We start from the raw sequence: 22,724 nt of genomic DNA on the forward strand, positions 1-22,724 counted from the left end.
TGATCAGCATAAAATCTTTGTAAGGTTAGTGTAAAACAAAGTTCATAATGTTTCTGTCCACAAAATTGTGCAGAAACACAAGAGACTCATGGAGAATATTCTTCCAATATAAGTTAGACATGTCCCTGATTGCTTTAAAAAATACATTCCTTTGTATGTGGCATGGTATTTAAGTAGCTACATTTTAGGATTTCAGAATCACAGTCTCTGACATCTGTCATCGTAGATTATTCTAAGAGTATACTTTCTTTTTGGAAAGAGACAAGTGGATATTTCAAATATGCTCACTAGCAGGTAACAATGTATTATTGCCAAGTATCATCTGAAAAATTCCCTTAGTATTGTGCTGTTCACCACTGATGATATTCTGGTTTATGAAATGTTATATGTAGTCAGAAATAGAAGGAGACTCTATTTCTGGTCTAATTAAGTCTTCCATAAAATGAAAGCATGAAAATAATTAGGGACAGAAAAGTTACTTTAGCAGTACCACAATATTAATGCAGCAAATGTATTTCAAACTTTCTCTACTCCACTAGGTGTTTGGAATGCTATTCTTTCTCAAGTCTGTAATATTTACTATGTTGACCCATCCAAGCATTGATAATAACTCGGGAATCACATCTCATTTGGCTTTCTTTCTCGGGCTGGAGAGAACTTCAAGTTATCTGATTGAATGTTTGGCATTAGTGCACCACCATGTCTTATAGATTCAACTTCAAAGATCTACATTTGTGCTTTATACCTGAAATAGCAGCCTGTTAATTTGCTGTCCAATTTGAGATCACAGCATTTGTACAAGGAGGGGCTATTTGTGAAATGAGGCATAGTGAAATGTTTCTGACTTTGCTTAGTCTCAAGAGTAATTAAACTTGGATAAACAGATTGAAAGAACAGGAGACAGTCATATTTATAGAATAATTACTACATTAAATATACTAAATCTCATTTATACCGCCCGGAAACTCTCTCTGGTAAATGTCATGACCCTTATTTTATTGGAGTAAGGCTGAAGGTTAGAAACTTTAAGCAATTTTTCCAGAACCCTGTAAGAATCATTGAATTCAGTCAGCCTTCCAATTTTCATTGTAAGAAAAGTGAGATTCAAATTTTCAGCTAAAATCCTGGACTTATGAAAGCTCAATCAATTACACTCTTTTGATGGTTTGCCTGTACTGCTCCTCACTCCATGCATTAACACAACACAGATAATCACTACTACATCATAGGATTTAAGGAAAGAGCACCATGTTATTACAGCTTGGTAGCAGGTATGACTTTGGGAGGAGAGAGACCATCATGACCTACATAAAATGTTAGTTTATGTGCTCATAGTAGAGATAAAAATGAAAGAAGAAAATGGCAGTTACCTGGAAATCTTTGTCTAAATGTCTACCACCAAAAATGAATGACAAGGAAAGGATATACAAATCAGATACTGTAACTACAATATCATATTTTAAATCGCTCGTCAGGACTACATGTCTAAAAGCACATCCAGGGGATCCTTTTTCTCATTTCCTTAGGCATAAAGGAAACATATATTTAACCTTCTAGTCCATATTTTTGCACTCCTGCAGAAGGGAGAATTGATCTTGACTCTCTACGGGTGGAATATACTATATGACCAAGATATTCAGGAAGGAGAAAAAAAACCTGTTTGAAAAAGTTGTCTCTTGAGTTTCATGGATAGGTGAATGTAAAGGATATCACATGTATAGTTGTGATTCAGGCTGTAGTTATTTTCAAGGCTTTTACTCTGACAAGCAAAATCTAATGGTAGTGGAATCAGACAGGGTCAAAACACTTGGGTGTTAACAAGTCCTTTGTCTCTCGGCCACAAGGCCAGGGTTTGGGGAAAGCCTTCTTCAGTCATGGAGTGGATGTAGAATTCTAGTCAGAACAGGTGGTGTAGGCATGGTTACAGATTTTGTAATCAGAAGGTCTACATTTTATTCCTACCTGTCTAAAATATCTCTATCATGTTTATACTTGTAACTGTCTATGCTTCAGTTTCCTTTTCTGTAACATGGGCTAATTTTGAGATGAACAGAATGATTTTGAGATAATTAACATGTGAAAGGGTACAGAAAGCATAATAAGCTCTACTTGTTTGATATATTAATAATACTAGTTATTTTTAGGAATTACACCACATAATGATTAATAATTAATAATAACGTTGTTATTACATTCAATTCTATCTGGCTAACTACCTTGGGGGCACCTTTCTGAATCTCATTTTGCTTATTCATTAAATGTGTTTAATAGCACTCATCTTTCAAGGCTGTGGTAAGAATTAGAAGTTATATGAGATTGATGTAAGTGCATGTGAATTTAATTAAATTATTTTCTTTAAATGTTAATAATTAATTCAGATATTTATATATCCTTATTTCCTTAGACGCTATTTTGAGTACAGATTCTGCATAAATATTTAGTTTTAGTAACTAGAATGATTCATATAGTCTTACGTCAAAGTGACTTAATAATGGATTTTGTCTTTATTGAGCACATAGTCATTGTTTTCTTGCTGTCAGGTACCAGAGAAAATGCAAAACATACAGTCGTTGTCTTAAATTAATTTTAGGTTTAAAGACACTTATTAGAGAAATCAGAAATTAGAACTAAGCGCAATGAGTTCTTTGCTAGAAGTGAGCACAAGATGCTAAGTGAAAATGAAGGAGGCTGACCTAGATTAGCATCCTGGTAGATATCATTCCTGAGCAGATATAACTGCTGAACGATTAGATAAATATGGGAAATAGGAAATCCAGGTTGAACAAACATCAAGTGAAAAATAGGCAGTTATATAGTAAATGCAGCACTTTTGAACAAATTCAGATTGTTTTTACTGGAAAGTTGGATTTATATTGAAAAATACATGGTATGTAAAAGGAGTCTTCCCATATATAACAGGAGTTTGTAATTTAATTTGAGTTTAGCTTGAAAATATTAAGAACTCTAGAAGGCTTTATGCAGAGCAACATGATGATATATGGGTGAGACTGAACAAATCTGAGGGTGGATTAGAAGGTAGGGTGGAGGAGAGATGGTGAATTAAAGGCTAGAGACATGTTAGTATAACCCAAGTTAGAAATGAGGAGTGAGGATGTATAATGGTGCACCTACTTTGTAAAGCAGTGTGATGGTTCTTTGAATGATAAAACAAAGTTACCATATCACTCAGCAATTTTGCTGCTACTTATATACTCTAGAAAAAATGAAAACATTTATGTCCACAGAAAAACTCTGACACAAATAATTATAGCCACATTAATAGCCCAAAGGTGTCAATAACCCAAATGTCCATCAGCCAATGAATGGATAAGTAAAATATGGGGTATCCATACAACGGAATGTTTCTGGCCGCTTTAAAGATAAATGAAACAAAACAGAACCAAAGAATCAAGTAGCAGTACCCGTGATAGCTTGGATGAAACTTGAACCTTGAAAACATTACACTCAGTGACAGGAGACCATCACAAAAGTCTAAGTTTCATATGTGTGCAGTCATATGGAAATCTAGAATAGGGAAATCCACAGAGACAAAAAGTAGATTAGGGCTATCTCAGGGCTGGAGGCCATGAAGAAATGGGTTGGTGATAAATAAAGTATATAATGTTTATTTCTGAAGTGGTAAAAATGTTTGAAAATTTACTGTGGAGACAGTTACACATATATGTGAATATACTAAAAATCACAGGATTGTACACTTTCAGTGGATAAATTATATGATGAGTGAACTGTATCTCAATAAAGCTGTTTAAAAAGGAAGAAAAAGAGTAGCAACGAGAATCTGAATAAAGGCAAAACATTAAAAACAAGGAGGAGAGAATTGAGAAAGTTTGGCAGATCTAGAGGGATTTATAGCCAATTAGACTTCTTGACTGGTGGGGCGTGGTGGGAAAAGTGAGGGAAAAGGGAAGAGCGGGGACGATATCTTGGTTTATTGTTTTGGGAAGTAACAGTGATGGTGATTCCAATTATTGAAAAATAATCCATAGGAATATTACACATATTTAGAGATAATATATAATTCTGTGGCTTAAGCTACTTGTATTATATATATGAGGAACACCAGTAGGTTGTTTCTAATTTTTTAAATTTTTATTTATTTTTGAAAGAGAGAGAGACAGAGAGAGGAGAGAGACAGAGAGTGGGGGAGGGGAAGAGAGAGAGGGAGGCACAGAATCTGAAGCAGGCTTGAGGAAGAGGGACTTAGCAAATGTTATTTTGGAGCTGATCCATTTTGAGTAGAATTTTTGAATTAAGTAAGATATTACAGTACAGTAGTTTTCAAACACAGAAGTAGTTAACATAGATCATTCGATTCTCATGAAATCATAATAGAAGTCCAGAGTAGAAGACAGGGAAAATTGCTATTCTGTTCAAGGCAGAGCATGTGAGGCATGAACTTCCTTCTGTCCTTACCCACTTTATATCCAAAGTCAATGGACTGCCCACTGCAATCCTCTTGAATCTCAGAGATCTAAGTGTGAAAATACCTGCTTTTATTGACACCCTTATTTTGCTTATGAGAGAAATTATGCCTCAATTAGAGGTCAGTCAAAGAAGCAGAACCACAGTGGGTATTATGCAATGAAGGATTTATCACAAGAATTGAAGCCACATAATTGTGATACAAACTAGGGAAGCAAAGGCCTGATAGTGGAAGCTGGAGAAGCAGAGAAGTAAAAAATCAGCTCTCTTGAAACACTGATGCAAGTGTAAAAGTCAGAGCTTGTAAGGAAATGTGGGGAGCCAAATATGTCTGGCTTCTACAAAGAGACCAAGAGGGAGGACTCGTGAAGTCTCTGGAAACTGCCATTACATCAGGTGATGGACCAGGCAGAGCTCAACACAGAGCAAGGGAGAGGGAGGATCTGCTAGAATTCATTGGCATCTGTCCTTCACCTCATGTAGCCACCACAACCTTCAGAGAGTAAGTTGCCATTTCATTCTGCCGTCTAAATCTCATGCAAATTTCTCTTTTGGACACCTTCCCTTCAGGAAAGTGATTTCTGGGAAACATAACTCTAATTTAGGTAAGTTGACACAGGAGAAAAACACCACAGTGACACTGGCAAAACTTGAAGATGGTCTCTCACAAATAATCAACCCAAATGCTGGTTATTTTAATCATGGGATTCATTAAAAAATTATTTGAGTAGAGTTGACACACAATGTTACATTAATTTCAGGTGTACAACATAGCGATTCAACAAGTTTGTAAGTTGTACTGTGCTCACCACGAGTATAGCTGCCATCTGCCACCATCTGTCCCAATGTGTTACAATATCATTGACTACATTCCTTATGCTCTGCCTTTTATTCCTGTGACTTACTCATTCTATAACTGGAATCCTGCACTTCCCACTCCCCAGAATTCATTTTTTTCGCTCAAAAGTACTTTTATAAAATTTTTTTGCACTCTGCACTTTTTTAAAAAGCAGGGGTTTTTTGTTATTGTTGTTTGGTTTTGGATTTTTTTTCTTTACCTTTTTTTTTTTTTTTTTTTTTTGCCTGAAATTGCCCCGTGGATCTGAGAATAGTAATTAGAATTCTATTAAAGTATATCTTTGGTTTCCCGAATTATCTCTTTTTCTATTCTTTTTTTGTTGTTGTTGGGTCTGCCTATTTTGTTTACACTTTGTTTTGCATTTTATATTCACTTATTTTGCTCATGCTATTTGTTTTCCTCTAATTTACTGTGATCTTTAGTTGAGTCTTACTACTTAAAACACATGAGGTCCATTGTTAGTGTAAGGAGCTAACAGTTTTTTCTTGCAGTTACATGAGACTATTTCTCCAAATAGCACTACTTTTAAATGGAAAGTTATCATTTCCATTAAGTGAAAAGTGTTCCTATGGATTTTCCAGGTGAATCTCCACAGTTAGAAAAATGAAAAAAAGGCCTCTCTCTTAGAATAGGAGGATGATGTTTCCATGGGTTTTCTCTCCTGTCCCAACACCTTCCCTAGGATCTAAAAAGCGAAACACATCTCTCCTTCTCTATAGAGACCAGTTCTTAGGCTTTAGCTGGAAAGCAAAAGCCAATTCTGCCAGCTGTTCTATTTTCCCTGAGAAAGGGACAGTATCAACCCTCTACTTATGCAATTATCAGTTATCGAATAAATTTTATCTTGGTAATTGTTCCCTGATTTTGTCAAGTTGTTTGTAGATCAAAGTTAACCCAGAGTTTCCTTTGGAAAGTCCATGCCCATAATATACATGGTCTTCATCTATTGGATTTCATATGCTTGCTTCCTCACATGTTCTTAAGAATTCAGGACAATTGGTGGCACCCATTACATTTTTTGACACTGATAGAATTTAGTATTTCTTTTTTAAAAGTTAAGTTTTTTTTTTTTTAAGTATACTGCCAAATAAAACAATTGGTACATATAGATGTATGTGCTGCACATTTAAACTGAACACTATTAGGCTTCATAACAACCACCTTTATACTTGGGCAATTTGGGATCCTTGGCCCATGCCCCATACTATGGCATAACCAATATTTTAGAAACCTTCCTTAAAATTCTCTAGCCCCCCCACTTTATGCCTGGGACCAGCCACACTAAAAGGGATATGAAGACAGGGCTCCTGGAGCCAGGACAAGACCCACACTTTCGTAGGTTACCATTTACATCCACCGAGAAGCTTTCTCTTTATTCCCAACTACCACACATGGGATCAACCTGAGGCACCAAGGAGCTCCAGAAACCTGGTAGTTTGCCACATCCTGGGAAGGCAGGCTGGTAAGTGTATCATCCTCGCTGGGTTTCCTGTTTCTTTTGTGAGACCCATTATGGTCTAGAGTGTTTCCAATATGCTGACTTTAGATGACTATTGCTCATGTTGGACACAGGGGAAACTCAGAGCTCTGGAATATGAATGGTACATTACCCATCAACCGATCTATGGGCCTGTGTCTGGGTTTTCACTCATCCACATTCCCACCATCATCCTGGTGGTGGCAACAGCCACCATTTACTCCATGCAAACTCTGCATCACATGTCAAGGCAGTCATCCAGGGATAGCCTGTCTTTTATCCTCACAGAGGCTTGGGAGGCCTTTGCTTTGCAGTGTCAGCAGGCCTTTCCAATCAATGTCCCCTCTTGCATCAAATCCATGGGGAAATGTTTTGCTCTCTTGGGTGGATACTGAGTATGCAAAGGAGGGACAAACAGAATCTTGGCAAACAAAATAAATCTTGTCATTCCATCAATGGACTCCTAGACTGGCCTCCTCACCATCAGTGATGTATACAAGGCAGGGTGCAATCAGCAAAGAGATCACATTCAATAATGCAGTAATTATGGCCTGAAGACTTCAAGAAGATGTCAAAAGATGGTGTGTTCTACCTTTCCACTATAAAAATCTGAGCAGCATATTTAGCATGACCAGAAAATGAATTATTGCTCACATTTCCTGAATACTTAGGCCGATATTTTCATTCATGATCATTATCACCAAAACACAGTAACTACTGGGGCGCCTGGGTGGCTCAGTTGGTTGAGCGTCCGGCTTCGGCTCAGGTCATGATCTCACTGTCCGTGAGTTTGAGCCCCGCGTCGGGCTCTGTGCTGACAGTGCAGAGCCTGGAGCCTGCTTCGGATTCTGTGTCTCCCTCTCTCTCTGCCCCTCCCCTGCTCATGCTCTGCCTCTCTCTGTCTCAAAAATAAATAAAAACATTAAAAAAAATTAAAAAAAAACACAGTAACTACTTTTATAAGATTCTGGAAGCTAATATTTACTGATAGCATGAAGGATGATACTATATCATGAGAAATTATGTACAAAGCATTAAATAAATGATATTAGAGAATAGCAGAAGCTGAAAACCTATATTGTTTCAATAAACACCATTTTTGAAGGGCTATGGGTACTGCAAGTAACACTACTTGGCTGTTCAAGAAGGATCTCTTTCAGACCTCAGACTTTCTGATAGTTCCTTGGTTTATGGCAGCATAACTCAAATCTTTATATGGTGTTCTCCCTCTGTGTCCAAATTTCCCCTTTTTATAAGGTTATCAATCATATTGCATGAGGAGACCACACTACTCCAATATATAACCTCACCTTAACTTATTATAGTCACAATAGTCTCATTCCAAATAAGGTTATATTCTGAGGTACAAGAAGTTTGGGCTTCAAGATATGATTTTGGTTTCACCTAGTTTAACCCACAATATCATGTAATGGGAGATATAAAATTATCTAGCAACAGTCAATTGAACAATAAAGGATATCGAGATATGGTTCCTGGACATGAACTGTAGGAGGTGTTACCTGGACACTATGCAAGATACTTGTGTGATGGGACAATAAAATATATGAGTTTGTAACTCTTTTCTGTCATTTGTTATAACTTTAATTATGTGGGCTTCCATTTCAGAAAATAGGTAAGAAATTATTACCTATAGTTTAAGTTCACAGTTTTTTTTCTATACAAGTTTTATATTACAAATATTTCTAAATAAAGATTTCCTCATGTAGTCATAAAAGTTAAATTAGTTTTAATGTAAATATAATTTCTCATACAGTAATGTTTATATAAGATTTGTGTATAACAAAAATGTCAATTTTAAAGTAGAGAAAAACCTTGCTGGGTTTTTGAACAGTTTTAGACCCTTATATAGATCTTGTTGACAGACCCCTTTTACAGAGTACTTTTGGCATTTTGCTTGAGCCGAGGATGGCACTTGGAATGTTCGTATGTGTATAAATTTGGAAGGTACAAATTGACAATATGCTTGATGACATGTCAAGAAATATTTCCAAATATTTCTGGTGTCAGCACAATTCAGATTCAAATAAAAATTTGTCTGACACAAGGCCATTTATATGTAAACTAGTAAATAAGATGGAAGGAGAGGAAAGAAATGAGATGAGCTTTGTCACCCACTGCTGGATTTCAGAGTAATCAGTAAATACCCTGTACAAAATGATCACTTGTAATAATGCAAACAAATACAGAACATCTTAGTTGTCTGTCCAGGCAAAAAGAGGCACAATGATTACCCAATTAAAAAATTATACATCATCGTCCAGAATACATTATCAGGGTTGTTCATTTTCATGAGGTTTTTTCCTAGTGAGTTCATTAGGTATGAACCAGTACTCATTTTGGGTGTACTAATTTGCTTCAATTTGATTAAATTTGCTCGATCCTAGAACTTGACTTTCTTTCTTTCTTTCTTTCTTTCTTTCTTTCTTTCTTTCTTTCTTATGTTTATTTAATTTTGAGAGGGAGAGACAGATTGCCAGCAGGGGAGGGGTTGAAAGAAAGGGAGGCACAGAATCTGAGACAGGCTCCAGGATTTGAACTGTCAGCACAGAGCCCGATACAAAGCTCGAACTCAAGAACCTCTAGATCATGACCTTAGCCTAAGTCAGATGCTTAACCAAGTGAGCCACCCAGGCGCACCCCCACCTTCTTTGTTTCTTAATTCAATTAATTGGTATGGGACTAGACATCAAATGACAGATATCTTGAGGAAAGTAAAAGATGTTGAGTACTTCCACTGAAGTATATCCAAGTAAAATTCCAGAGAAATAATGTATACACATTTATACATGTTAAATAATTTAGTAGACAAAATTACACTTAAAATGTCCTTTAAAAATGTTTTTATTTACAAAATTTCTCCCCAAAATTATAAATTATTTACAGAATACTTTCTGTGTGTCAAAGCACTGTTCTCTGTTGTTGGGATCCAGTAAACAGAATAGGTGGAATGTTGATCTACGATCTTAAATTAAAGATGGAAAAGGAGTAGTGTAAACTATGGATGAATCTATTAAGTGATTTCAAATAATAATACATGATATGAGATAATGAAACTGTGTGATAGGAAACAATGATCATGATAAAATACTTCTTGAGATTGAATGACCATGTAAGGCTTCTGCAACAAGTGGCATGTAAAGTGATAATTTAATGAAAATGAACATCTAAGTAAACAGGATCAGAAAACTCAGGGGGAAAAAAAGGAAAAAGTATCCTAAAGAGGAACTAACTTGAAATATTTATGGAACGCTAGTGTGGTTAGTGAGTTATGAGCAAATGGGACAATGAAACAAGACGTGATATGGGAGGTAGGCTGGGGCCAGATTTTGATAGTTGATATATGTCAATATAAGGGATTTGGGTTTTAATAGAATTGTGATGGTTGAGAGTGCCATTTCTAAAGTGAAATAAATTGATTTGGATTGAACCTCTTATAAAACAATTCTAAACCCTGGAAAAAAATATTCAAAACAAACAAACAAAAAACATAACTACCTGAAGGCATTGGAGTGTGCAGAAATGTAGGCAGAGTCTGGAAGGATATCAAGATTTAGAAGAAAGAATGATACAGAGTGGGCTTTTCATTTTACAGTTTATGGCCGGAGGGTAGGATACATTTGGCAAACAAAGGGTGGCTAGAACTCCAATTGAAAACTTGCTATCTTGGGGCACCTGGGTGGCTAAGTCGGTTAAGTGTCCAACTTTGGGTCAGGTCATGATCTTGCAGTTCGTGGGCTTGAGCCCCACATTGGGCTCTATGCAGACAGCCCAGAGCCTTGAGCCTGTTTCAGATTCTGTGCTCCCTCTCTCTCTGCCCTTCCCCCATTCTCTTTCTCTCTCTCTCTCTCTCTCCCTCTCTCTTCAAAATAAATAAACATTAAAAAAGTTTAAAAAAATAAAAGAATACTTCCCATCTTCCTGTTCTTCAAAAATCAAAAGACAGTGTTTCAGGCAACTATAGCAACTGAAAATTTAAGGTAGAACTTCAGAAATTAGAGAGCCAGAAAGCAAAGGGAATGGGGAGATTTTCAAAAATATTGTGTATAAACTATGCTTATGTATCTTAAATTGCACATGGACCGTTCAAAGTGTCTCAGTGAATAGAAATTTGACCTGATACCCAAGAGAGAGCCTTCACAGTGCAACCAACTTAGAGCCTGAAAATGAAGAACAAAAAGTAACATTCTTCAGAGGAATAAAATAGAATCCAGAAAACTCAGAAGAGAATATATACGATGTCTGTGATACAATCCAATCTTATTCAACAAAAGAAGAATTAGGACAACATGACCCACTCTCAAAACAAAAGAAAATAAATATAGACCATTCCCAACTTGAGCCAAATGTTAACTTGAGCAAAAAATAGTAAACTTTTATAACTATCTTCAATGATGGCATGGAAAATATGGTAATAATGAATGAGGACATATGAAATCTCAGCAGAAAAAACTATCTATTTAAAAAATATAAATTTTAGAACTGAAAAATACAGAACCTACAATCTATTTTTTTAAGTTAATAACAGAATGGAGATAACACAGAAAGACTCAGTAAATGTGAGAATAGACAAAGGAAAATATCTATTCTGAGAGTGAAAATAATAAAAAAAAATAGATTGAATAGAAAATGAACAGAACTTCAAGGAAATTTGGGATAATATCAGGAGTTCTAACATCTCCTGTAAGGAAAAAGACAGATCAGGCTGAGAAAATATTTAAAAAATAATTATCAAAAATGTCCCCTTTTTTCAAAATGTATAATCTTACAGATTCAAAAACCTAAATTAGCCTCAAGAAGAAGAAGAAGAGAAACACCACTAGGGAAATCATGATGAAAAAGCTGAAAATTCAAGACTAATGGAAAATCTTGAGAGCAGTGAGGGTAAAAATACATGCACAGGGAAGCCTGTAGCAATAATTAGAATAATTGCTGATTTTTCACTAGAAATCCAGAATGCAACAAATTAACGTCTTTATAGTACAGGAAGAAAATGAAATAATCAACACAAAATTCTAATTATATATTTACCAAAAATATTTTTAAGAATGAATGTGAAACAGATATATTTTTTGATAAATGAAATCTGTGAGAATTCAGCAGAACAGTTCTTAAATGCTTAAGAAAATTCTTCAGCTTGAAGGAAAAGGATGCTAGCTGGACAATCAGATCTTTAGGAGAGACTTAAGAGCATCAGAAATGAGCTTTTAGAAAAGGTAAAAGCATTAGAAGGTTTTAAGCAGAAGAATGACACAATCTGATTCATATTAAAAAAAAAAATCAGGTGTCAGAAACATGGATTTGGGTGGGCGAGGGGGCATAAGAGCTTCAGGAGAATAACTAGTTGAGTCAAGCCAGCATTCTGAATTCAATAGTCCTTGAAATGTTTCTTTTTCCAGTGCAGAATTACCTGAATAGATATTAATATGACTCTTTATTGTAGAACTGTAGGGATTATGATTTTGTATCCTTACTGAGTTGTTATAATACCCTTTCTCCAGGGACACACTTGTTTTTTTGTACAGGGGTATCTGCATCTAAAAATGATTTTTCTTCCAGAAATTGGGCATGAGAATATGGCTTCTTTCCTTCCTTCCTTCCTTCCTTCCTTCCTTCCTCCTTTCTTTCTTTCTTTTTCTTTCTTTCTGTCTTTCTTTCTTTCTTTCTTTCTCTCTCTCTTTCTTTCTTTCTTTCTTTCTTTCTTTCTTTCTTTCTTTCTCCTTTCTTTCTCTTTCTTTCTTTCTTTCTCTCTTTCTTTCTTCTTTCTTTCTTTCTTTCTTTCTTTCTTTCTTTCTTTCTTTCTTCTTTCTTTCTTTTTCCTTCCTTCCTTCCTTCCTTCCTTCCTTCCTTCCTTCCTTCCTAAGGGTAATTGCCATCAAACTTTTGATTATTCATCGTTGATTTCTTTTGATGGTGTAAGTTAAGTAGTATCCTTGTTGGTCACTCATCTCTTGCCCTGAGGGGCATGATGTTCTACTAAACATCTTCATATTTTCTATTAACCAGATTTGCCTGGCTGCTCTCTTACCACTCATTATAATAATCGTATGTGCCTACTTAAGTATCACCCTTCAAACTCCAGTGTTTTAAAATCATTTAATTGTCATTTCTATCTGAATTTCCTAACAGTTTCTAATACTGTTAAACCTGACATACAAAGAACAGGCACTAGTGACCCCTGAGTGATCTGGTGCCTTTCACAACTGTGTAGTCTTTATGGCCTTAATAAACAGTCCATATTCTGTGCTTCCTATGAAAAATAATCATGTTTCATTTTCTGGTCTTATATAACGTTCACTTTTCTGAGCCTCTTAATCATGTCTTCCTCCTTTTAGTACCCCCAAAGCCCGTAACACGGGCAATCTATTTTTTTTCATGCTTTTAGAGGGTATCCCAGTAGTAAGTTCACACCATCACCTAAGTTTCTTGCCAGGGTGTTAATTCCCGTATCTCAGAAGAGTGCTCACAAGTCAATAAGTTCTTCATTACCTAGTTTTATCTCCAGCTCACTTTATCAAGCACTCTCTGAACCCAATTCCACACATACTCCTCTAGCTCTGTCCAGTATATGCTAGCTAGGTCCTGAGCTTCTTTTGTGATATAGTGACTTGTCTCATTAGGATCAACTAGCTTCAGCCAGGTTATGTTTTGACTTCTCCCTAGTTATAGCCCATGTTTCCAGGAGGAATGTGGGTGGAAGAAACTGACTTTTGTCTATTTTTTTTTTGTTCCTTTATTTCTTGTACTTGGACAAATCTCTGGCACTTAGTACTTGGTCATTAAATATTTGTTGAATGAATAGAGACTTTGAAATCATACAGCTAATATAAATTGTTTGGTTATATTGTTTTCTTTCATTCAAATATCAGTCATATGTCCCCCAAAGCTCTGTTTTGAGTACTATTTGGAGTATGTAACCTTCCTTACCTCAGACTATCAAGTTTAATTTTTTTGTAAGAATGTTTTATTTACATGTCTATTTTCCGTGAAATATTTAATAAGAAAAATAAATATTCATCCCTTCAATAGACATCTATGTGTAACTTATATATGCAAATGTGAGTCAGACTAAACAAAGGTATGCTTTAATAACAAAATACTGAAAAATAGTTTCCTAAAGAACATAATTTCTCAATTATGCTCGAATATTTCTCTATATTGGCTTTTGGAGCCAGGCTGATGGAATATCCATTATCTCAAAGTTTTCAAGTCATCATTGAATTATTAATTAAATATTTTAACATTGAAGTAATTACATTAACAAGACCTTGGTAGTCTGGTGGGGGATAAAAAAACCATATGAACCAAAGATGATTCACCCCAGCTTTCGAGCCAAAATCCTAGACATGTGAGTGGAGCAGGTAAAGATTAGCAAGCCTACCCAAAGCTGACCACAGAAATCTAAGGGAGCCCTTCTGAGACCAGAAAGACCACCTAACTGAGTCCAGACTCAATTGCCAATTCACGGAGTCATGAACTAAGAAAAATATTTGCTGTTTAAGCCATTAGTTTCAGGACAGTTTGTTTCCCAAGGGGTAGCTAAATGATGCATGGTCAAATCTGGCTAAAAGGAGCCAGTAAATGCAACATCAGAAAGTAAAGAGCAAGAGAACTTTGGCAAATAGCTGTAATGACCATCATAGAAAGGCAATGATCAGCACTTTGGGGACACAACAAAGTCTAAGACAGTTTCTATGCCATAGAAGTTACATACTGTTGAGAGAAAGAGAGAGAGAGAACAATGAATAATGATACACGACACTGAGCAGAATTATACTGTCATACATGAAATTCACCAAATTGAACCGGAAGGTGGATGCACTTTTTAGAAAACTTTCTTTAGCTATTTTTAAAGACAGGTTTGCTGGCAACAAATTCCTTAAATTTTCCTCTACCTGAGACTGTCTTGATTTCCCTTGCATTCCTGAGGGATATTTTTGCCAGATATAAAATATGCAGTTGACAGTGCTTTTCCTGCAGTTCTTGAAAAGTGTTGCACAACTTCCTACTGGATTCTTAGGTTTCAGATGAAAAATTTGCTGTCATCTTTGTATATCCCTGTAGGTAAGCTGTTGTTGTTATTTGTTTATTTTGTTTTGCTTTGCCTTGGCTTTTTTCAAGGTTTTTTCCTTGGACTTTGATTTTTGGAAGTTTAATTATGAGGTGTCAGCATGAATTTCTTTGGGTTTATCCTATTAGGGGTTCACCTAGTTTCCTGAATCTGTAGAGGCTCAGCTGCCCACTTGGCTCTGCTGACACCAGGGATAGGGAAAAGAGAAGTACTTATTCAACCTAACCTGCACTACCTTCTTCAGTCTTACCGCTTCTGGATGGGACAGGTGGGAACTCAGCTCACCTCCACGCCTAGCTGATACTACCTGCGTGAAGGAATCAAAGCACTTTTGGCTACTAGCAAGTGGGGAACCGAAAGATCAGCTCCCTGCTCTGCTTTCCCACTACCCCCAAAATGTACTGTCCTGGAAAGGAAATCAACCTCCATATAGTTATACCAGGCAGAGGATAAAAGATCAGATGGCCTGCTGATAGCACCTGGCAGGGGAATTGTAGCACAAAACCTATGTTCATAGAGTTGGGGAAGGGAGAGGGTTGGATGGAAGACCTACTTCTTTTACAACCTAAGGAAATTGGATGGGTGAGTGTGGTTTTCCTTTTGGGTTTGGCTGAAGTAGGGCAAATATTTCCAAAAATATTTTTGTTGTTTTTAGGCTACTCTTTTCCTGGTCCTTTAGCTAGAAGAATCAGGCTCTTCTTATAGCTATTTTTTGTGCAAGTCTGTTGATAGTTCCAGGTTGTGGGTTTCTATACCACCCCGTCCAGAATATATGGGAAGCAATAAGGAGACCCAGAGAATTCAATGCAGTTTTGTTTTTCAAGTAATGAGATCCTTAGGTAAGCCACCTTCTCGTCTACCACTTTTCAGTCTTCTTGTGTTTGCTTGTTTTATTGTGTTCAAGTTTTGTTTACATGTTTGTAACTGGGAGTACATGGGAGAAAAGAGACTACTCTGATATGGTAGTATAGGGAGTTATCACTTTTAATGCTGGTGGGCAATAAAAGGCACTGTGTGACAGTGAGTAGACAATGACGCAGTACTTTGAGAAGAAATTTATTTTTTTAATTTTTTTTTTAGCATGGGTATGTTTTCTAAGAGTATCCCATGTGGAAACATATTCCAAATATGAGCAAAGGCTGGAAAAACTGCAAGTGCAGGGTTAGGGAATGGTTTATAGTTTGGGGTTGACAATAGCAAATATGGCAAGAGTCCACCCATTTCCCCTCATTCACTTCTATGTACTGAAGTCTGCTTACTGACACTAGAAAAATGGAACTATTGGATATTTAATGCTGGCAGCATCCATCAGCCAATGATGTGATGGGAGATGGTGTAAAAATACCCAGCTTCCTCACTCACAGTTGCGAGAACTGCGATGCAAATTTCACATTGTCACCAGTGGTTTCCAACAGAGGTGTGTAAGGCACTGAGCTCCAGCGTCCCACAATCTATACTGACTATTGGATTAGAAAGTGCATGTAGCACCTTTTTCCACTCACAGCTGCACTTTTGCATTTTTGATTTGCCTACATATGCCATATCTCCGTGATGCCAGAAAACATCTACCTGCAAAGCTGTTCACACTGAAGTTAAATGCTGGAATATCCATTTCCTCTCTTTCTCCACACAAAGAGAACAATGGTGACATATGAACAAATTTAAAATTTAAATATGTATTTGCTTTGAAATATTTCTTCATCCTTTGAAACATCTGAAGAAAACCTGGGGAGCTCAAAAGGCAGAGCTAGGAATCTCTGGCTTGAAGAAAAATGTTCCCTTATAATCAGCCTTTTCTGTTACAAGGAACACTACTCAGCATTCATCTGATATAAAGGTCACTTAGTACACTTCTGTATAATCTACCCAGACCTAACTGGAATAACTCAGATTGACACTTGTATATGAAAATATCCTCAGGATCTTTTTCTCTTGAATATACAAGGAATAAATGATTGAAATGACTTAAGAAATAATAGCCCTGTGACATAAAACCCATACTTGTACATTTACTGTTTAAACCATAATATAAATTGTGTGTGGCTACAGTTAGTCCCTAAGTTTTCACCTTTACAGTATGATGGATAAAGCTAATGGATGACTTTCCAGGTATACTTTATCTTTCAAGATCCTCTGTTAATGGGCACATTAGTTCATCATTATGAGCCACAGCTTTTTCCTCATTTTCAAAATGAGAATTGTAAACTTTTCCTGCCTATCTCAGAGAAGAGTTACAAAGAAGAAATGAGATAGTCTGTATTGAGCATATTTTCTAGAATATAAGGAGTTCTTATAGAACATTTTCTTATCATGATTAATATTAAAATTACTATTAAGACGACTTCCCCAGGGCACCTGGGTGGCTCAGTTGGTTGAGTGTCCAACTTTGGCTCAGATCATGATCTCCCGCTTCATGAGTTCGAGCCCCACTTCGGACTCGCTGCTGTCAGACTGTCAGTGTGAGCCCACTGTGGATCCTCTGTCCTCCTCTCTCTCTCTGCCCCCACTCCCACTTGCACTCTCTCAAAAATAAATCAACATTTAACAAAAAGAAAAGAAAAGAAAAATAGATGATTTCCCCCAAGATGAACTAGAATATTTAAGCCATCCCTCGGGCTCACTGTTTTCTATCTGAATTTGACCTAAACTTGCCAAAATGCTACTCACAATTTTCAAAAAACTTCTATATGTGAAATTATTAGTTTGGTAACTCTAACATACAAGTACAGAGAATGTATATGACAGATTCATCAGCTACGGTACCATGGAATATACTGAGGCTACAAATAACTGCCAGATAAATACATATTTTCTCTTGCTCTTAAATGTCTAGGATCCCAAGAAGCCTCATTGACTGGCAATTTCATCTATGACTCCTGAAAAATTCTACACTTCAGGAAATTTACACCTCTGGCCTTAGCCATAGTTGTGTTAACTCAAGAAATTACCCATGAAAACACTTTATGATGGATTGATCATTCAGGAAAATGCTTCCTGTACTCCCAAGTTATTGAAGGTTCATCAGAAAGAGCAAAGATTTTGGAATTAGACTGTCATGGGTTCAAATCTATCCTCTGTGAGTTACAGCTTCTGTGACCATTAGTCACAGAATTTTCAAACCCCCTAAATTTCATTGTTACTGTTAGTAAAAATGAGATGATTCACACACGGTTGAGAACTTTTTGGTATTGTTTGTGGCATGTAGTTTAATGTTATCTAAATAACATTATGATGTCATTATGATATATTAGATAACATTAAACTACATGCTTTAGCTAGTTCTCTTTCTTTCTTTCTTTCTTTCTTCTTTCTTTCTTCTTCTTCTTTTTTTTTTTTTTTTTGTTAAGAAGCCTTCACACCTAGTACAGAGCCCAACATGGGGCTTGAACTCACAACCCGGAGATCAAGACCTGAGCTGAGATCAAGAGTTGGACGCTTAACTGACTGAGCCACCCAGGCACTCCTGCTTTAGCTGTTTCTTGATGATAATGATTAAAATCTATAAATTTCTCAATAGTCATGTGGACCATTCCATTTTTATGAGCTGAACTTATATGTAAATATGTAACTTCCTTAAACTTACTAAATTAACTCATAAACAAGTACTTACTACCTGCTAAGTTTTTCTATATGAATTCTACGTCAAAACTTACATATATAATATCTATATTTTTCAAATGAGAAAACTTGAAGTCAGGGATTAAGGACCTTCCCAGCTGGTCTCTCTGTGTACAAATATATTCATTGTGTGATATATTTCATTTAATTTCATTGAAATATATTTCAATTACATTGGTCAATGTTATTTTAGAGATCTCTAAGAATTCTGAATAGCTGTTTGCTGGTTTTAATCAGGCTTTCTTGCTTTTTCCTTATGTAACAAGGTTTCCTAGTGATGGAAGAAAACTTCAGAAAAATCCTATCAAAGGCATTTAGGATAAAAAAAAAAAAAAGCATATTCTGTTTGGAACAAGTCTATAGTTTTAGCACAGTGAAGGTTCCAATTGACAAAATCTTCATTTAACTGAGGGAGGAAAATGTGTTTTCTGCCACAGAGTCCACAACCCAAAGTGTTAAAAGCAACTCTCGTGTCATCTGCCAAAATTAGAATTGATGGCAGGGAGCCCCAAATCAACTCTCTGCACACCTCCATATGACTGGGATCTGGATTTCTGCCATCTTTTTGGTGGTAGTGATTTCCATTTATGTCCCAGGAAACCTGTGAAATTACTGAGACTCTGGAAGAGAAAGTGAAATCACTAATTTAGATAATCCAAAGTCTTCCAATGTTACTATGTTTATGCACTTCTGTATTCCTTCAATATATTTTTTTAAACTTTACCTAAGTATGAAGAGTTTGGCTTAGCCACATGCCTAAAAGAAAGTTATAAATATTAACAGAGTCAACACACAGCAAGGAGAAACTTTGTGCAATGTAATAATTTTCATGTTTTTCACTGAAATACTCATATCAGCACAGGACAGTGAATGCATACCCCCCGAGATCAAGTGTCTAAGCCCGAAGCAAACCAGATATAAGAACAAACATTCTTTGAAGTCTCCTTTTTCATATTAAAATTTCACATACTTTTTGCATTCTGCTCTATAATGTATCTTTCCTTATTTTAATATAAAAGTAATGTGTTTTCCCAAATCTTCAAACAAAATTGGTGTTTCAAACAATGTTTTGAGTCATATAGTATAGTGGTTATGATTATAGATTCTGCGATGGGACCACTGACTTGAAATGTCATCACTATTGTGTGCTAGCTCTGTGTCTTTGGGCAAATGTGGGGGGAAGGGAGAGATGGAGGTAGGGAGGGAGGAAGATTGAGAAAGACAGAGAGAGAGGGAAAGAGAGAGACTGAGATTTGAGAAAGATTATTGTAAGGAATTGGTTCATGAGTTTATGGTGACCCAGGAACAACCTGTATTGTAGTTCAAGTCCAAAGGCTATCTGCTAGAACTGCCATAACAAAATATGGTTGGCTTAAACAACAGAAATTAATTTCTTAGTTCTCAAAGCTGTAAGTCCAGGATCAGTGCATTGGCAGGACTGGTTTCTCCTGAGGCCTCTTTCCTTTGCTTGCAAATAGCTGCCTTCTCCCTGTGTCCTCACATGGCCTTTCTCCTGTATGCCCGCATTGCTGGTGTCTCTTTCTCTTTTCTTTTAAGGACACTGGTCATATAGGATTACAGCCCCACTCTATTGAGCTCATTTTAACTTAATCACCTTTTGAAGGCTCTATCTTCCAATATAGTCATATGGATTAGTACCCACCCATATGAACTTATTTAACCTTAATTACCCACTTAAAGTTCTTATCTCCAAATACAATTCCACTTGAGGTACTGGGTGTTCAGATTTTAAATGGATTTGGTGGTGGGGAGGGACACAATTCAACCCATAATATCTATAGTCAGGTGACTTTAAGTAAAGACAATTATTCGTGATAGCGTTGGTGGCCTCATCTAATAAGTTGAAAGGACTTAAAAAGACAAAAAGAAAAAGAAAAAGATAAGTGCCTGGAGAAGAAATTCTGCCTTAAGACTTAAGTACCAACTCCTACCTCAGTTTCCAGTCTGAAGCTCCCTGGGATTCAGATTTGCCAATTTCCAGCATCATAGGAACTAATTCCTACAAATAAGCTGTATATTTATATATGCTATTTATATGTTAGGTAATATTATCTGGGAACTCTTATTGATATAGTATACAGTGGAACTTAGTAAGCCATGAGAAGGAATGGAGTACTGAGTCGTGGAAGAAGCCTTGAGCTTTGAAAATATCATGCCAAGTGAAAGGAAACAGTCACAAAAGAACACATATTTTGTGACTGCATTTGCATGGAATCCCCTAATAGGCAAATCTGTGGAGAAAGAAGGTAGAGTAGAGGTTGTTTCGGGATGAGGATGACGAAGAGATACAGGAGTGATAAGTAAATTGTATGGGATTACTAGCTTAGGTGAGAAAAATATTCTAAATGTTACTATGGTAATGGTTACACACAGCTGTGAATATACTAAAAATCACATTCTATAATATAAAAATATTAAAATCATATTTTATAATGTAAAAAATATAAATATTTAAATATAAAAATAAACACACACACACATATATATATATATATATATATATATATATATAATTTCCTAGTTTTTAAAAGTAAGTTTAGTGCTAAATCATAAGCAGATTTGGCTCAAAAATTGTGAAGAGTGAGAACATAATTGTCATACACACATACACACAGATGTATATAGATGGGTGAGAAGGGGGAATCTGTTTCTGTGGTGGAAGTTAGAACCCTGACTGACCAAGGGGCCATAATACAATATCAATTTAAAGATTAATTTCTAGGAATTTTACACTCTTATGTGGATCCTGAGAAACTTAACAGAAACCCATGGGGGAGGGGAAGGAAAAAAAGAGGTTAGAGTGGAAGAGAGCCAAAGCATAAGAGACTCTTAAAAACTGAGAACAAACTGAGGGTTGATGGGGGGTGGGAGGGAGGAGAGGGTGGGTGATGGGTATTGAGGAGGGCACCTTTTGGGATGAGCACTGGGTGTTGTATGGAAACCAATTTGACAATAAACTTCATATATTGAAAAAAAAGAGAAAAAAAAAGAAAAAAAAATAATAAAATCACTTATGTAAACCAAAAAAAAAAGAATAAATTAATAAATTAATAAGAATAAAAAAAGAATAAAAGAATAAATTTCTAGGAATTTTAATGGATCTGACATGTAACTCACTTTGTACCAGTGTCATCTCTTTCAAGTTGATTTCACTGAGGCCAGGTCCTGAAAGCCTTATTTGGACCCAGTACCCACTTGAACAAAGCCACTTGGTCCTGGCTTTCTAAGGAGTAAAATAAAGGAGCTAGGGAAAATGATGGCCAAGCCTCTTGTAGCTCTCAACACTGTTAAGATTAAAAACTCATCCTCACTGGAATACAAGGATATTTTTTTTTGAAAAGTTTTTTTTTAATGTTTACTTTTTTGAGAGAGAGACAGAGCATGGGAGGGGGAGAGGCAGACAGTGAGGGAGACAGAACCTGAAGCAGGCCCCAGGATCTGAGCTGTCAGCACAGAGCCTGATGCAAGGCTCAAACTCGTGAACTGTGAGATCATGACCTGAGCCAAAGTCAGCCACTTAACTGACTGAGCCACCCAGGTGCCCCTACAAGGACTCTTTATTTAGCACTGAATTGCTCTTTGCAGAAGGAAGATAACCACCATATTGCTTTATGGAGAATATGTAAAGTATATTACATGTCTCAAGTGTTACAGGAAATTCAAATTTTGTCTTTTATTTTATCATTATTTTTAAAATGCTTATTTGAAAGAGAGAAAGAGAGAGAGAGCACGTGCATTTGCACGCATGCAAGTGGGGGAGGGACAGAGAGAGAGAAGAAGAGAGAGAATCCCAAGCTGACTCTGCACTGTCAGCAGAGACCAATGAAGGGCTCAAACTACCAACTGTGAGATCATGACCTGAGCTGAAATCAAGAGGTGGTCACTTAACTGACTGAGTCACCAGTGCCCCTCTTCTGTTTTAGTCTGTTAAACAAATGTGGGGTATAGTTTTCATCCACAGATAATTATTGTGTTTGGATGCCCAGGTTATGAACTAGATGAATTATTTTTGATACTTTAATAATATAGGAAATAACCATATTAGAAATTTTAAACTTTTACATTTTTTTTCCAAAATAAAATTGGATTTTGGTATAGAGATTTTACTGTGATGAATAGCTTGCCCCTCCCCCCCCCCCCCATTTTATTTGGCAAATGTCAGCAGCTTTCTAAAGGTCTTAGGAACATGGCAATTGATCTTTTCATTTTATAAGTAC

Source organism: Panthera onca, chromosome D1 (genome assembly GCF_046562875.1).
Source record: "Panthera onca isolate mPanOnc1 chromosome D1, mPanOnc1 haplotype 2, whole genome shotgun sequence".
NCBI lineage: Eukaryota > Metazoa > Chordata > Mammalia > Carnivora > Felidae > Panthera > Panthera onca.